Consider the following 18,796-nt stretch of genomic DNA (forward strand, 5'->3'; position numbering starts at 1 on the left):
CTTTCTCCTTTCCAATGTCCTTCTGTCCATCTGTCCTTTTGTTGTTCCATTCCTCCCTTTCTCTCTGTCTCTGTTCCTCTCCCCATCTCTATTTTTCAACATTGTATGACCCCGGCGACCTGGGGCCCCAGCCCCACCACGGACTGCCCTGGGACATGGGTGGCGCAAGCACACCTTGGCCCTGTGGCCCGGCTTGAGCGGCCCCGGCTGTCCCACCGCGCAAGGGCCCGGCAGGCCGTCGTGCTGCGGGTGCCGGTCCTCCCGGCATTTGCTCGGGTGCGGAGGTCATTGTGTGTATCTGTGTGTTAACATTTTTTAGCAATGAAATTCATTTTCATTAAGATATGTACATTGTTATTTAGACACGTTATTTATGTATGTGCATTTGTTTAATAGACATAATTTATTTCAGAGTTATTCTATAGCATAGTGCAAGCATAACTCATAAGCAGTGTCAACCCAAAAATTGTGACTCACATTACTGATTATTTTCTATTGCAGTGGTCGAGAATAAAATCTCTATATCTCCAATTTATGTCTGTGTATTACCATTGAATTGGCCCCATTTCCTGTAATGATAGAACACTATTCCCGTACTATGACAAGAGCTGTGGGCTGTGGGGACGTCAGGGATAGGATGACACAGAAGTGAAGATAAGACATTCTCTTTTTCACATCTTTATTAAATACAAATTCCATATGAAAGAAATTTAAAATTCCAAACAACATTAATGTTTATTTCATTACATAAAATGAAAATTATAAAGCAACCAAACAAGTAATTAATACACTTAGATAATGAAAGATTGTATGATCTCAGTACAAAATACAAGTAGAATATACCTCAAATATAACAAAATACACTGTATTGTAGTATGTGATGAAATCTCCATATCCTGCAATATAGTACAATCAATTGAAATGTATAAAATACAATAAAATATAAATTTAGGATTTTAAAATGAAATAAAACATAAGGCAGTTCAATAAATAAGTACAATCATTTACCATTTAATATATCTTGACTTAAATTTTATGTAGGAATATTAAAAGTAAACAGCTTGCATAGTAATTTTACTATAATTATATCAAACTGTAAAAATGTATAGACATTTTTTCACAGGGAGTGCTATTAATGATTTGTGGATATTAGTACTCCAAGGGTTCAGGCTGGAAGAGTGAGAGCCTACAACATTTTCCGGATTAAAAAAGAAGCAATTTCTTGGTAAGGGGGCTCATGCAGGCCGGGCGCGGTGGCTCACGCTTGTAATCCCAGCACTTTGGGAGGCCGAGGCAGGCGGATCAGGAGGTCAGGAGATCAAGACCACGGTGAAACCCCGTCTCTACTAAAAATACAAAAAATTGGCAGGGAGTGGTGGCGGGCGCCTGTAGTCCCAGCTACTCGGAGAGGCTGAGGCAGGAGAATGGCGTGAACCAGGGAGGTGGAGCTTGCAGTGAGCCGAGATTGCGCCACTGCACTCCAACCTGAGAAACAGAGCGAGACTCCGTCTCAAAAAAAAAAAAAAAAAAAAAAGAGGGGGCTCATGCCTGTAATCCCAGCACGTTGGGAGGTGGAGGCTGGAGGATCACCTGAGTTCGAGGCCAACATGGCCAAAGTGACAAAACTCTGTCTCTACTAACAATACAAAAAAAAATTAGCCAGGCATGGCAGTACATTCCTGTAGTCCCAGCTACTTGGGATGCTGAGGCATGAGAGTTGTTTGAACCCAGGAAGCAGAGGCTGCAGTGAGCTAAGATTTTGCCACTGCACTCCAGCCTGGGTAACATAGCAAGACTGTCTCAAAAAAAAAAAAAAAAAATGGAGCATATAATTTTATATTTACTTTTCTACAGTCTAAAATATGCAAATTCACGATTACATTCTAATATTTTTCTGATTATATAGAAATGCACGACTTTCAGACATCCAAAAGGCATCAAATGACTAACATGAAATATAAAATTTGTCTATAGCCTTAGCGGTCTGCAAAATGCAGGGCTCACCATTCTGAGTATACCGCTCAAGTTTCTTTCCTATGACTTCTTCAGGTTCTGTCATTTATTAACACAGTGTGTCTGAAATTGTCACTGCTGGTCATTTGGAAGATTCTGAGAAGAAGCAGGTCCTCGTTCTCATTCCCAGAGCTGCATCTCTGCTGAATAGGGTCAGGGTGCTCCCAGCTTAGCCTCATCTGATCCACTGACAGGCTCAGTTACCTCCTTCCCACGGAAGGGCTGGGCTTCTCTCTCCAGGGCTGAATCCCCAGGACCAGGCAGTGTGGCTGGGACAAGCCAGACCTCTACGGGGAAGACATAAGCTGCCTGGGTGGCCATGGAATACAAGGTCTGCAACTGGGCACACAGAGGCCCCCGGAGCTGAGTTAGCAGTGTCAGCTGCTCACAGGTCAGTAGAGAATGTATCTGCTGTGCCCACACCTGGGCTAGGTCTTGATAAACAGCCTCTGACATAGCTCGCACCGAGGTCACCAAGCTTTTTTGAAGTGACGATGTTTGGACTGCTAGGGCCCGAGACCTGTGCCGCTTGCTGTGCCCAGTGCGAGCCCTGGAATGTCCCCTATGGTGGGCATCACAGGTCTCCTGGATTTCACTGTTGTGCACAGCAGTGGAGGATCTTGATTTTTTTTCAACATCAAGCTTCACTCCTCTTCTGGACGGTTCCCTGCAAAGAAAGCATGTGAGAGACTCACCAGAGCAGTCCCAACAGACCCTCATTTCCAGAACCTCCTGTGCACCCAGGTGAACCCCACTCGTCTCTCCCATTCCTTCCTGACCATCTCAGCACTGGAATGAAGTGAGGCTGAACCTCTTGGGAGTCCCCAGATATTCTCACAGTGCCAAGATCTCAAAAACTTACTCGTCAATAGGTAATTCCCTTTCTGCTCAAGCCTCGTATAAGTTTCCTGATTATTTGCCTTTTGGGGCAAACCAAAAACAAAAAAACCACCACCAACAACAACAAAAAACACCAAGATTCTACCTGCTCTGTCTTGGCAGCTGTTTTTGGAACTGATTTTTCTTTTCCTGCAGTTTTCCCGATATGAGTTGGACTCTGGTTCTGTGAATACAATGAGAGTTTGAGAAAGTGCCTCCAGCTGAACACCCTGAAATTCCTAGTCCGTCCTGGACACACAGGAGCTGAGGTTGCCACCAAACCCCAGCTCTCGTCTGTTCTCCAGTGTCCAGGATCTGTATGGCCCTGGCTGCCAAGGAGCTCCCAGTGTCCTTGCCAGGGGAGGCTGTGTTGCTGCCCTGTCCCTTCTCACTTTGAAAGAGTCAAATCTTACCTGATCCAGCAGCACTGTTCCCGGCCTTGAGCTTGGTTTCCTCAGAATTCTCCTTGTTTGGATTGGGCTCTGATCCTGCTGCAAAAGAAAGTTTCGATGACTCACCTCTCCCTAGGCAGAGTCCCATAATCTATCTCTGATGCATTTTTGCGAATCAGTCTTTCATGGAAGTTCTTCTGCCAGTGTCACGAGTGAACACATTTCTCAAAGTCCCCTGAGGGCACTAAGCCATTTCCCATCCCCAAATCTCAAAATAAAACCCTGCTAAAGACACATAGCTCAGTATCCCTGAATCCAAGCCTCTTTCCAGCCTCCATAGGAGCAGCCCAAGGCCTTACCTTGCCTTTGTATGTGCTTCTCACTGAATGGGAGAAGGCGGTCTTGCCTTTTCCTTTGAATGGTTTCTTCTCATCTAGCCCTTTTCTGTAAAGGAGATCTGTTGGAAAGGGGGCTGGTCAGTGGAGCATCGGATGGAGGAGCAGTGGAGATCGGGGTCTTCATTTCCCTTTCCCATGTTGAAGCTCAAGTGAAAGGTGCACTCTCACACGTTCAAAGGCAGAGTGTGGGTTATTCTGATAGACCTGCCTTTTATACGTCCCTCGGCTGTGCGTGGCTTACTCTTATTGGCTGAACAGTTTTCTCATTCCTGCCGCTTCTTAGAGCCTCAATCAGAAGTTTCTTGCTGTAGTTCTACTGGGGACCTAGACACAGTTAAGGGGAGACATTTTCAGGATCCTGTCATAGTATCAAGAAAACAAAGAACCAGTAGCACAGGGATCGGAAGATCAGGGAATCATTTCTTCCGATTTCTGTCCCAGTTCCTACCTGGAAGTATTTATGATCCCGTTCACCTTTCAAGATGCACAATTAAACATGCCTATATTGACATACGTTATATGTTTTGCACAGAAAGAATTTATTATACATGGTGCTAACATTCTATGCATAGATATTGTAATTTCTTAAATGCTTGGAAACAATAAATGTCAAATTATGGTTGATTGTATTATCCACACATGATGAAATAAAAATGCAGAGAAAAAATAAATAACGAAATGACCCTTCCTACCTTAAAAATGGGGAAGATAATTAGATCAAATGCAATAAAATTCAATTGATTAGGTTGAGCCAGTGCTAACCTAATCAGCTCCTGATTCCTGAGGTAGCAAAAAGTCTAGGTGGAAAAAGTTTCCCCCTTTCTCACCCTTCCTCAGTCATCCTGGGAGCGCCATTGTGTTCTGTGGAATTTATTCAGCCTCCCTAGTAAAAATGGACTTGCTCTCAAACAGGTAATCCAACTGATCACAAGAAAAGCAGCCTCGATTCTGAACATTCAGCTCCTGTCTTCATACCACAGACACCACCTGAATCCCGGCAAAGCCCATATTGTTTCTCAACATCACCATATTCCAGGGCAGCCTCTCAAAATTGCCTCAGTGAGACGGGACAAGGTGTGGTGGAGCTCCAGCTTCAGAACAGCTGCCTCGTCCCTTCCTACTGCGGCGGAGTCTGTCTCTGCCGGTCAGAGCCCTCCAACTAGCCTCGTCTATGTCCAAGCAAGTGTCCCCTAAAAGGACCTTCTTGTCTCCCCCTTTGCTGAGGAAAGCATGCAGGAATGAGAACTTCTATGTTAGGGAGTACTCAGCCTCCAGTCCCACATGACTTGATTGACTGATGAACTGATCCCTTGAGGAGGAGAAAGACACGGGGAAGAGACTGTGTTGGGTGAGGCTGTGTTTTCCCAGCTGTGCTGCCTGTGCAAATAGTGGAACCAAAAAAAAAATTAGTGGTAGACAGACACTGCCTAGTGAAGTTGTCTGAATGTAAATGGAACTTATCGTAATATAATATCGTTATATATTATAATATTATGATATCATAAAATTTATTTGACATCTAAATAAATTTTGATATATTGTGATATAATATATAAAATTTGATCAGGTAATTTATAAGAAAATTGAGTTAAATTTTGTAACAACATTAACATATAAACTCAACAGAAAGTTAGGAAAATTGTCTGCTCTTGTGTAAATGACTGCTTTTTGGATAACTCTGTAAAAGGTGTGAAGAGGGGTCTGTTACTTACTTGATAAGTAAGTACTTGATAAGACATCAACTTCCACATCTTTGCTGTTTTTAACCAGTGCCCTCTCAAGATATGAGAATACTTTAGTCTAAGAAAGTATTTTCATAGGTATCATAATAGGAATTTTGTTCATTTTAGTTAATAAATTATTATAACATTTAGTGATTATTAATAATTTATGCCATTGTTAAAATACACTCCTACAGACAACATATTACACATGTGTTTTGACTTGCCCTTTAATCTCAGGTAAATTTTTTAAATTTTTATTTATTAAATTCTATTCATTTTAGATAAAAGAGTCTTTGTAACTGCCACATGATGTACTTACTTAGAAAGAGAAACTCTCAGTCAAAACTCAGGCTTGGCCGGGCACGGTGGCTCATGCTTGTAATCCCAGCAATTTGGGAGGCCAAGGAGGGTGGATCACCTTAGATAAGGAGTTCAAGGCTAGCCTAGCCAACATAAGGAAACCCCATTTGTACTAAAAATACAAAAAAAATTAACTGACTGTGGTGGCTCACGCCTGTAATCCCAGCTACTTGGGAGGCAGGAGGATTGCTTGAACCCCCGGGAGGCAGAGGTTTTGGTGAGCTGAGATCACACCACTGCACTCCAGCTCGGTGACAGAGCAAAACTCCATCTCAAAAAAAGAAAAAAATCAGGCTTATTTTTATCAAAATCTAGATTTTAAATAACATTTTTAGGTGTCCCCTTTCAATAAAGATCCAAACCAAAACAAACAAAAAATTTCTAGGTAATTCCCATGAATATTAATAACTGTTAAATTGGGTACTTTCATTTTTAAGAGAGGGATTGTTTATATGGATGTGTTGATGTGTCAAACATGTACAGTTAAAATTGTACCTTTTTTTGACACATTCTCACTCTGTCCCTCTGGATGGAGTGCAGTGGTGCAATCACAGCTCACTGCAGCCTTGACCTCCCAGACTCCCGTGATCCTCCCAAGTCAGCCTCCCAAATAGCTGTGACTACAAGTGTGCACCACTATGCCCAACTAAAATTGTTGTAGAGATGAGGTCTTACTATCTTGACCCAGTGAGATCTTGTTATGTTGCCTGGGCTGGTCTCAAACTCTTGAGCTCTGGCTTCCAAAGTGATGAGGTTACGAATGTAAGCCACCATGCCCAGCCAAGATTAGACCTTACAATGAGTGCACATCTTACCTCAAAAAAAAAAAAAAAAGAAACTTATTAAAAGATAAAGTCTGAGTTAAAAATGGGTTCACATTAATGATTTTTAATTTGGTACTTCTATTGTTAAAAGAGGGATTGTTTATATGGGTGTGTTTATGTGTAAAAAGCTAGCTAAGATTGAACCTCTGTTTATTTTTCTTTGAGACAGTTTCACTCTGTCACCCAGGCTGATGTGCAGTGGCACAATCACAACTCACTGTAGCCTCAAACTCATAGAATCAAGGGATCCTGCTATGTCAACATCCCAAGTAGCTGGAACTACAGGCATGCACCACCGTGCCTGATTAATTTTAAAAAAAAATTAATAAAGATGTGGCCTCACTATGCTGCCCAGGCTGCTCTCAAACTCCTGACCTGAAATGATCCTACTGCCTTGTCATTCCAAAGTGATGGGATTACACGGGCTTAAGCCACTGTGCTCAGCCAAGATTTTACCTTCAATGAGCACACATTTTATATCAGAAAAAATAATAATAATAAAGTCTGTGTGAGAAATGGGTTGAAGTACAGATAATACAAAATGGGCATGTTATTAGTCGTTGTTGAGCCTGGGTAACAGGCCTATTGTACTGTTTCTTTTATTTTGTGTGTTTTAAATTTTCTGTAATAAAACATGTATAATAATACAAAGTTGATCTACAGTGTTAGCTCTTAAGATCTTAGTGACTTTGGAGGAGCAAAAAGAGAGAAAGTGGTTGCCAGGGAATCAGTGACGCTGGTTCTATTTCTAGGTTACACACGTGTGTTCACTTTGTAATAATTCATTGAACTTTACATGATTTCTTTGTATACATCTTTCTGCATGAATGTTATACATATATAAAAATTTAAATATTACCTATTTGCACAAAATTTTAACTTCATATCTCAAAATAATAGCACTGTTTCATATTGTTTTAAAGTGGGACATGTTTGCTCAGGGCATTATCAGATGGATTTTAATATTCCAAGGTATTTACTTATGTCCTAACTCTTTGGTGACCTTCTAGGTCTTCCCATGTTTACATCAATTTAGTAAGTAAGATAGTTTTAATTTTCTAGGGTATAGGCCAAGCACAGTGGCTCATGCCTACAGTCTCAGCTCTTTGGGAGGCCAAGGCAGGAGGATCATTTGAGTCCACTGTTTAGAGTTTTTTTAGGATACAATTATTATTCAGCAAAGTCCTCTTCTCCAAGTGAGGTTCAGCAATGCAAGGGCACCTAGTGCATACTATTCATTTGGTATGAGTAGAACTGGATTGAATCAGGAATAAAATGTGTAGCAGAGGTCAGTTCAGCAAAGAAAAGTAGGTAATGCAGGTAAGATCAGAAGACCACAACCCAGCAGCAAATCTTTCCATTTATTTCAGGAATACATTTGCCACTAGTTCACCGGAAGAGGATGATTTAAAGCAGCAGTTTGGGCGCTTGGTTGTACCCCATACTCACCCAGAGAGCTTTAAAAGGCACTGTGGCTAAGGTCTCACTGCAGGGATTCTGAATTAATTTATCTATTGCCTTTTGAGTTTAGGTGATTTTAAAAGCCTCCCTGGCGATTCTCGTGTGCACCCACGGGGAACAACCCCTGGTTCGGGGTGAGAAATGTGTTTGCTGCCCATGCATTCCATGTGTGCAGCAGTGATTTGCCCCGTGGCCACTCCTGAGTTTGGGGTCTTAGAAAATAGACTTGTCCTGTTGAAAACCAAAAAATAACTTCAAGACACACTCAGTTGTTTTGCTAAAATGCAACAGGAGAAAATATCTTCTCAACAGATGTATCTGGATGGCACTTGCTTTCAGAGTAAAAGGTGGTTTCAAGCACAATATAGCACTTTTTTCCCAAAGGCTTTTAAGGCCTTATACTAACATATCCTTATGAATCACAGGAATAAAAAAATCACAGTTATATAACTGTCAAATATTGTATTAGGAAAAAAATTAAGGGCATGTCTTCCATGCTCAGGTACCCTGATTAAAATCAGTTAAGACCCATCTGCCCTGTGTGGTGGCTCACACCTATAATTCCAGCACTTTGAAAGGCAGGGGCTGGAGGATCACTTGACCTCAGGAGTCCAAGACCAGCGTGCTCAACAGAGAAAAACCTCATTTCTGCCAAAAATACAAATATTATCTGGTTGTGGTAGTGTGCACGTGTGGCCCCAGCTACTTGGGAGGCTGAGGTGGGAGAATTGCTGGAGCACAGAATGTCAAAGCTGCAGTGAGCGACTGCACCCCAGCCAGAATGACAGGGAAAGAGACCCTGTCTCAGAAATAAAAATAAATAAAGAGACCCATTCTTTCAGACACTCTTATTCTTCTACATAAAACACGGGGCTTTTGACTGAAATGTTTTAAGATGAACTGAAGATTCTCCCATGATCAGGAGCAGTAGATGGGGGTTGCTCCCTTCCTGTTCTTTGAGTTGAAGCAAAGCAGAGGTCTGGAGACTCAAACTGGTAAATACTCAAACTGGTAAATATATCAATTGCTTTCTTTTCATATGATGTATTAAGCTATTCTTGCATTGTTATTTAAAAAACCTGAGACTGGGTAATTTATAAGAAAAGAGTTTGATTGGCTCATGGTTCTGCAGGCTGTACAGGAAGCACAGCACCAGCGTCTGCTTCTGAGAAGGTCTGGGGAAGCTTACAATCATAGTGAAAGAGAAGCAGGCATCTCACATGGTAGAAGCAGAAACAAGAAAGATGCGGGAGAGATGGGCCACACTTCTAAACAACCAGATCTCGCGAGTACTCACTATCACAAGGATGGCATAGAGTCATGAGGGACTCACCCGGTGATTCAACCACCTCCTCCGCAGGCCCCACCTGCCATATTGGGGATTAAAATTCAATATGAGATTTGGAGGGGACATCTAAACTACATCACGTGACCATCAGAAAATCAGATGAAGAATTCATGGTTTCTACCGTCCAGAAACTTTTCATCTAGAGCAAACGGATTAATGGCTGAATTCAACATCCTGTGGTCAGAAGGGAAATGGATTAATGGCTGAATTCAACATCCTGTGGTCGGAAGGGAAATGGAATAATGGCTGAATCCAGCATCCTGTAGTCAGAAGGGAAATGGATTAATGGCTGAATCCAGCATCCTGTAGTCAGAAGGGAAACGGATTAATGGCGGAATTCAGCATCTTGTGGTCAGAAGGGAAATGGATTAATGGCTGAATTCAACATCCTGTAGTTGGAAGGGAAGTGGATTGATGGCTGAATTATGCATCCTGTGGTCAGAAGGGAAACAGATTAATGGCTGAATTCAGCATCCTGTGGTCGGAAGGGAAATGGATTAATGGCTGAATTCAGCATCTTGTGGTTGGAAGGGAAATGGATTAATGGCTGAGTTCAACATCCTGTGGTCAGAAGGGAGAAGGGAGCTGCACAGGGGGCCTTGGCTGCATTTGCTCCACTTCCCTTATGCTGTTCCTTGAGTTCTGATGTCACCACCTGAAGGGCTATTCATGGACAAAAGAATTATTGTTATTGTTGTGATTATGTCTATTTCTTTTATCTTGGTAAAAATAAGTTTTTAGCTTCTCATATAATTGTCCTAAAAAACCCTAAGAGTTTTGCTTAAGTTTCTTGTTATTGTGTGTTATAAAAATTGACAGGGAAGTGGCTAAAACCGATTAAAATTACACAAGCTCTAAGAGTCAAGTCTCTGTCAGGCAGGCTTAAGAAAGACAGAACTGGAAATACTCCACCAGCATGAACATCAGAAACATGGGGTCCACTTTCTGTTCCAGCCCTGCCCAGATCCGCCCTCTTCTAAGGCCTCATCCAGATCTGGCCTCACCCTGGAATCTTCTCTCACAGAACTGATTAAAGGAGACCAGAGATTCGGGCGGGGGCTCCTGCTGCCTCTCCTGAGCTGGTGCCCACAGTTTCCTAAAATGGAAAAGCAGATAAATGGAAAAAAATAATTCTATATGTGGGGGCTATAATTTACTTTTCATTGAAGCCAGTGCTTCTAGAGACACCCCACCTAGCAACTTGTTTTCCATTCCTGCAAATTCAGTAGCTGCTCCACAAGGCACAAGAAGGTAAATATAAATATAAAACATCTCTCTGAACAGTTCACCCTTTTTTCTCTATCCCTCTCATCTGTCGATATAGCTTTTATTCTGCACATTTTATTTTCCAGGTAAATAATTTTTAAAATGGAAGAAGAAATAGAAACGCTAGGCCCTTCATTTGAATCCTGAAAATTACAGAAAACTTAGCACCCAATTCCCAGGGTGCTATGAGGATTAACTCACATCATGTAATGTTTCCTGAACAGTGCTCTATAACAGACTTCTGAACACATAGTATGTGCTCAATAAACATTGTATTAACTCATGTGCACATGTTTTCCAAATGCAGACTTACTCAAACATTGATACCTTCTCCAGGCTTTCTAAACTGTAAAGAGCCAGCAGAAAATGACATGTTTGAAAATGGTGATTGGTGGCTTCCACTTTGGGCCAAATGTATTTGTGTTGTGGTAAGAGTGTTGGGTGTCAGGAGCTCTGTGCTGTGCCTACTTTCTCTAGCTGAGTGCTACTATATTGGATGTAGTGGAAGCAACATCAGCATTAAGAGGAGACTTTTTAAAGAAGCCAATTCACGGACCCCTTCCAAACCTGCAGAATCACATTACTAAGAGAAAGCCTGGAATCGGAAATAATTCATACGCACATTGAAACTTGAGAGGCAGCTGGGCGCGGTGACTCACGCCTGTAATCCCAACACTTTGGGAGGCCGAAGTGGGCAGATCACATGAGGTCAGGAGTTCAAGACCAGCCTGGGCAACATAACCAAACCATGTCTGTACTAAAACATACAAAAGTTAGCCAGGTGTGGTGGCTGGTGCCTGTAATCCTAGCTACTCAGGTGGCTGAGACTGCAGAATCACTCGAACCTGGGAAGTGGAGGTTGCAGTGGGCCAAGATGGCACCACTGCACTCCTGCCTGGACAATGAGTGAAAATTCTGTCGAAAGAAAAGGAAGAAAGAAAGAAAGAAAAGAGAAAGAAAGAAAGAAAGAAAAGAAAGGAAAGAAAGAAAAGAAAGGAAAGAAGAAAGAAAGAGAAAGAAAGAAAGAAAGAAAGAAAGAAAGAAAGAAAGAAGAAAGAAGAAAGAAAGAAAGAAAGAAAGAAAGAAAGAAAGAAAGAAAGAAAAAGAAAGAAAGAAGAAAGAAAGAAAGAAAGAAAGAAAGAAAGAAAGAAAGAAAGACTTGAGAGGCAATGCTTAGCTAAGTGGCTCTCGGCCCATGCTTCCAACCATAATCACATGGCCAGCTTAAAGAAATACCATCACCTGTGCCCTCCACAGAGACTCTGTCTATTGGTCTTGGTGGCAGCATCTATGTGGTTGTAATTAGAAAGTCAAATTGTCCCTCTTTGATGATTGTATAATATCATATATACAAAAATTCTAAAGACCACCAAAAAAACTCTTAGATTTGATAAATAAATTTAATAATGTTTCACGATGCAAAAATGAATGTACAAAAATTGGTAGCATTTTTATACACTAATGATGATCAAGCTGACAACTGAATTAAAAAGTCACTTCCTTTTACAATAGCTACAAAAAAGGTAAAATGCTTAGAACTAGAATTAGTCAAAGAGATGAAAGATCCCTACAAGGAAAACTACAAAACACAGATGAAAGAAATTGTATATGACACAAATGAGAAAAACATCCCATGCTCATGGATTGGAAGAATTATGATCATTAAAATGACTCTACTGCCCAAAGCAATCTACATATTAAATGCAATTCCTACCAAAATGCTAATGTTATTTTTTATAAAATTAGAAAAAAAAATTAAAATTCACATGGAACCACAAAAAGAGCCTGAATAACCAATGCAAATCTAAGCAAAGAGAATAAAGCTGGAGATATTACATTATCTGACTTAAAATTATGCTACAAGGGTGTAGTAACCAAAACAGCATGGTACTGATATAAACTGACACATAGATCAGTGGTACAGAATAGAGAACCTAGAAATAAAGCCACATACCTACAAACAACTGATCTTTTACAAAGTCAACAAAAACATACACTGGAGAAATGACATCCTAGTCAACAAACTGTGCTGGAAAAATTATACTGCCGTATGCAGAAGTATGGAATGGGACCTGTATGTCCCACCATATACAAAAATCAACTCAATATGGATTAAAAGACTAAAATGTAAGACCTGAAACTATAAAAATCCTAGAAGAAACTCTAGGATAAACTCTTCTAGAGATTGACTTGGACAAAGAATTTATGACTAAGATCTTAAAAGCAGATGTAACAATAACAAAAATAGACAAAATGAACTCAATTAAACTAAAAAGCTCCTGAAAATGAGCTTTTTAATTAACACAGTGAACAGAAAACCTATGGAATGAGATAAATGTTTACAAGTTTTGCATGTGACAAAGATCTAATGTCCAGAATCTACAAGGAACTCAAACAGCTCAACAAAAATAAAGCACATAACCTTATTAAAAAGCAAGCAAAGAACATGAACAGTAAAAAAAAAAAAAAAGACAGTGATGGTCAATGGTCAACAAGCATGTAAAAAATGCTCAACGTTGTCAATGGTCAGAGAAATGCCAATTAAAAACCACAATGAGATACCAACTTACACCATGCAGAATGGCTATTACTAAAAAGCAGAAAAATGAGCTATCGGCAAGGATACAGAGAAAAGAGAACACTTATACATTGGTTGTGGGAAAGTAACTTTCTACAACCTCTATGGAAAACAGTATGGAGATTTCAAAATAGACTAAAAATAGAACTTTCATTTGATTCAGCACTCTCATTACTTGGTATCTACCCAAAGGAAAATAATTTGTTACATAAAGAAAATACATGCTCACATGTTTATCACAGCACTATTCACAATAGCCAATATATGAAATCAACTTAAATGTATCAATCAATAATCAAATAAAGAAAATGTGCTATACAAGTATACCATGGAATGCTACTCAGCCATGAAGAAGAATAAAATCATGTCTTTTGCAACAACATGAATAAAACCAGAGGCCATTTTTGTAAGTGAAAAAACTCAGAAACAGAAAATCAAATTCTGTATTTTCTCACTTGTAAGTGGGAACTCAATTATGCACACGCTTGGATATAGAGACTAGAAAAATAGACACTGGAGACTCAGAAAGATGGGAGGTTGGAGAGGGTTTAGGAATGAGAAAATAGCTAATTGGGACAATAAACAACATTCAGATGATTGTCACACCAAAAGCCCATACTTCATCACTATGTAACATGCTTCTTTAAGGGAGCTGCATTTGTACCCTCTAACGTATTAATAAAGAGATAATAAAAAGGCCTGGCGTGCTGGCTCAAGCCTATAATCCCAGCACTTTGGGAGGCTGAGGCGGGAGGATCACGTGGTCAGGAGTTCAAGACCAGCCTGGCCAATATAGTGAAACCCCGTCTCTACTAAAAATACAAAAATTAGCCGGGCATGGTGGAGCACGCCTGTAGTCCCAGCTACTCGGGAGGCTGAGGCAAGAGAATCACTTGAACCCGGGAAGTAGAGGTTGTGGTGAGCCGAGATTGTGTCAGTGCACTCCAGCGTGGGGAACAGAGGGAGACTCTGTGTCAAAAAAAAAAGAGAGAGAAAAAAAAGAGGACAAACTGAATAGACCTCATAATTTTCATAAATAATTAGATTAGGCAAAAAAACTTTAATAAAAATAAATAAAAAATAATACTGTATTTTAAGAATGGTATAGAAAGATAATTTGATGAATTAGAGTAGTTAGTACTTAGCACATACAGTATGTTAGGCAAGATTCTAAGCCACTTAGACCTTTATGGACAGAATATGTAACAGAGTAAAATAAATAACACAAAGATTCATTGGCAATGACAAACTGACATATTTTCAATCATATTTGATGATATTAAAACCATTAACAAATTTACTGTTTAGTTTCATAATAAAAAAGAATGTTAAATAACTTCATTAAAAATTTGACTAGTTAGGCATATAGATAAATGGGCAGCATTTTGACCAATACACAGAGGATACACATTTTCAAAGACCAGACAAAATTATTTATTTGTTTTTTGGTGGGAGAGAATAGTTTTATTATCTGGGGATACAGTGGGGTCCTCTCCCTGGGAGGTGGGTCTTCCACTGGTTACTCCCGCCAGGGCTCCAGGGGGCGCCATGTGATTCAGTGGTGGGCTCCGCTGGGGGCTGCACCTTGGAGAAAGCGAACTGTGCGGGGAAGCAGCAGCTGTGGGGTCCTCACAGCCCGCTCCGCCCGGTTGCACCGGGTTTCCTGGTGCTTCTCAGGCTCCCGCAGAGTCTGCGTCTCTGGAGGGTGGCGAACCATCCTGGCCAGAACCTTATCCTCACAGCCCAGTTTGACGCAGGTCAGCCATTTCTGCTTCCTCCCCTCGGGCTGGATTTTGCACTTGGGTTTCTTCCAGTCCTTCCTCCGGCCGCTTCTCTGCCCGAGCTTAAATTCCAGCCTCACAAATGTTCCTGCTGGGAAGGGCGTGTCCTGGGCGCTGTCCACACTGGTCTTCCGGAAGGCCCGCTGCACGGGCGGGTGCTTGCAGATTCCTCCAGGGCCACCTGCAGGTCCCGGCGCTGGGCCCGTGAGCTCGGCCCCTCCCGCCTGCCCCGCGCCCACCCACGGGGCCAGCGAGATCCGCAGCCGTCTCAGGCTTCCCATGTCACCCCGGCCCTGCGAAGCGGGTGTGCGCCCCTTAGTTCTCCGAGCCCACCGGGGGCCACCTCCTCCCCTGCCCTGCCCCTGAGGGGGCCTGCTCGCAGAACGCTGGGCAGAGGCGAAGGAACCGGGAAATGTCCCTTTCTCCACACTGACCTTGGGGTCTGCTGGGTCCTCTCCACTCCCTCCCACCCAGCTCGCGCTCTTTCCTGGGGCCCGCGGTTTCAGCAAAGTTCCCTGCCGCGCCGGGAAGCCGTCCTGTTGCTCACTGTGACCCTTCCTCCTTCTCTGTCCCATTCTCTCTCCACACTGGGTCTCTGACACGACCCTCTCTCCTCCCGGCTGTCCCCAAGCCTCTCTCTACTTCCCCAGCTCAGCCCCCTCTCTGAAGGCTTCTCCCTCCCACCCCCAAGCGAATCTCCGGGCTCCCACGGGGTGCCCCCAATCCCTGGGGCCTAGGTCAACCAGATAAAATTACTTTAAATGGGAAGATTTGAATTCCATTGAATTCATGAAAGCAGGAATCCATCTGGTCATATTTTAAATAATTTTGAAATGATAATAGCAACTATCAATTTAAAGTTTAACCAGAATTCAGAATACTCACCATTTTACCAGAAAAAAAAAAAAAAAAACCTGTTATAACTAACCAAGTCAGTAAATTTTCAGGATACAATATTAACACATGAACATCAGTTGCATTTTTTTACAGTAACAACAAAATATTTGAAACAAGAATAAAGATAGTTTTATTTACAATATTATCAAATAGAATGAAATACTTAGGAATGAGTTAATGAAGAATATGAAAGATCTGCATACTGAAAACTATAAAATATTGAGGAAAGAAAATAAAGAATACAAAATGGAAAATATGTGTTCATGGATTCTAAAAATTAATATTGTTAAAATACCATATTACACAAAGTGATCTACAGAGTTAAATTTCTATCAAAATTTAAATGCCATTTTATTAAAAATGTAGAACAACAATTTTAAAATTAGTATGGAACCACAAAAGACCTCAAATAGCCAAATACTGAGAAGAACAAAAAGGGTGAAAGCCTCACACTTCCTGATTTCAAACTATATTACAAAGCTGTAGTCATCAATATAGTATAGTACCTACATAAAAACCAATAGAACAGAATAGAGGACCCAGAAATAAACTCACAAATGTACAGTCAACCGATCCCACAGAATGGAGAAAGGATAAGCACATCAAGGAGTGGTGTAGGAATAACTAGCTATGCACAGAAAAAAATGAACCTTTCTCTCATATCATCACAAAATGAATTTGAAATGAAATAAAGACTTAAACATAAGAACTGAAATCATGAATCCTCTAAAAAAAAAATGGGGAAAAACCTCCTTGACCCTGGTCATGGCAATGATGTTTTCGATATGACACCAAGAACACAGTCAACAAAAGCAAAAATAAACAAGTGGAACTATGTCAAAGTAAAAATTTTCTGCACAATAAAGGAAACAATCAACAAAATATAAAGGCATTATAGGGAATGGGAGAAAATATTTGTAAACCATATGTAGGATAATATGTTACTATCCAAAATATATGTCATACTAATCAATACAAAAAAAGAACCCACAGCAGAATTAAAAGCAATTTCTTGATTAATAATTGGGCAAAATATATAAATAGCAATTTTTCCAAAGATATACAAATGGCCAGCAGGTATATAAAAATAAAGTATAAAAGCTACACAAATTAAAAAAAATAAAGCAGTTTAAATATTCTACAATTTGCACTTACTTTCTTAAATTATAGAATATCCTAGGATGTAATATTGCACAATGAATAAAATGATGTTTGAGAAAACTGTTAAAAATCAATCAATAAATAAATAAAATAAAAAAATGCTCAACGTCACTACTTATCAGAGTAATTAAAATCAAAATCACAATGAGGTATCACCTTATCGTGGTGTTTGGATGCCTATTATCAAAAAGTCAAAAGATAAAAAGTGTTAGGGTGTAGAAAGAGAGAACACTTGTACACTGTTGATGAGGATGTCAATTGGTGCAGCTATCATGAAAAACAGTATGGAGGTTCCTTAAAAATTTTAAACTAGAACTACCACTAATCCCAATTGGGAGTATATAGTCAAAGGACATAAAATCAGGATCATCAAGGGCATCTGCGCTCCTCTGATACAGAAAAATAAACTGAGAGATACATCGTTTCAGCTTTAATACAAATGAAACTCTTTCATCTACAACAATATTGATAAATCTTGCAGACATTATACTAAGTGAAATAAGCCGAATACAGAAGGACAACTACTGCATGATCTCGTTTTATGTAAAATCTAAAAAAGTAAATAAAAATAAAAAATAAAAAGCCATGGAAACAGTAGAACGATGGTTCCCATGGGCTAGGAAGAGGGGAAAGTGGGGAGATACCCATGGAAGGGGCGCACGTTCAGTTATAAGGTGAGTAACTGCTGGGGACCTAATGTACAGAATAGTGACTATAGTTAACAATACTGTGTACTTGAAATTTGCTACAAGAGTAGATCTCAGGTGCTCTCACCACACACACAGAAACGTATTAACTATGTGAGGGGATAGATATGCTAACTAGCTGAAGTGAGATAATTTAAAGACTACTGACATCTCAAAACACTATTGTACACCCTAAAAATATACACTTTTCAATTTGTCAATCATAGCTCAACGAATGGAGAAAAAAATAAGAGTGACCAGCAGGTCATATCTAGCCACACGGAAACTCGATTTAAAACACGCTTGGCCACTGTTTCCAGCTCAACTCAGGGACTGGCCAGAACGCTTCTGGCCACTGGACTTGGACGCTCCTCCCGCCGCCCCCGTGGCTGGGGAAGGTACCTTCGTTCCCAGGATTCCAGGCCACGCAGATCCGGCGGGGCCATCGCCGTCCCCTTGCTCTTGTCGAAGCCCGGTTAGGCTCCGCGTTTCGGGGCGTCCAGGCCCAGGCCGAGGAGGCTGCCTGTGGCTGCCCGCGCGCCCCCGTGGCTGTGGCTCCGCCGGCCCCCGCTTCGGCCCCGCGCAGCCCCTCCGAGGCCGCAGCCGTCTGGCGCCCGTACTCACGGCCTCGGGCCCGTACCCGCCGCCAGCGCCTTGGCTGTGGCCACTCCTCCCCCTCCCTGAGCCCGAGCTGGCCCAGCGCAGAAGGAGGGCGGAGACGCTGGAACGCGAACGCTGAGCTGCAGGCGGCAGGTGCGGGAACGGTAGAAGCTATGGCCTCGCACAGGACGGCTTCTTAGAGCGACACGAGCGACCGCCAGGAGCTCCGCACGCAGCTGGAAGAACTCAGTACCCTACTCCGCTGTGGGAGAAATGGAGATAATAAAAGTCTGATGTAGAAGTACTCACAGAGAACCATGCTCCTTCGTCAGTCTAGATTATTATTATCAGACCTACTCTAATGATGTTAGTCTTCCAAATAAAGTGAGTGACTGAACAGTCAAATCAGCAAGATCAGGATATTGAAA

At 41.3% G+C, this 18,796-nt stretch overlaps 1 pseudogene; it reads right to left on the bottom strand.

Annotated features, from left to right (window-relative positions):
* Positions 1 to 1,003: 1,003 nt before the first annotated feature.
* LOC129469472 (protein FRG2-like-2) lies at positions 1,004 to 18,215 on the bottom strand (annotated as a pseudogene).
* Positions 18,216 to 18,796: the final 581 nt, after the last annotated feature.

This window comes from Symphalangus syndactylus, chromosome 20, assembly GCF_028878055.3.
Source record: "Symphalangus syndactylus isolate Jambi chromosome 20, NHGRI_mSymSyn1-v2.1_pri, whole genome shotgun sequence".
NCBI lineage: Eukaryota > Metazoa > Chordata > Mammalia > Primates > Hylobatidae > Symphalangus > Symphalangus syndactylus.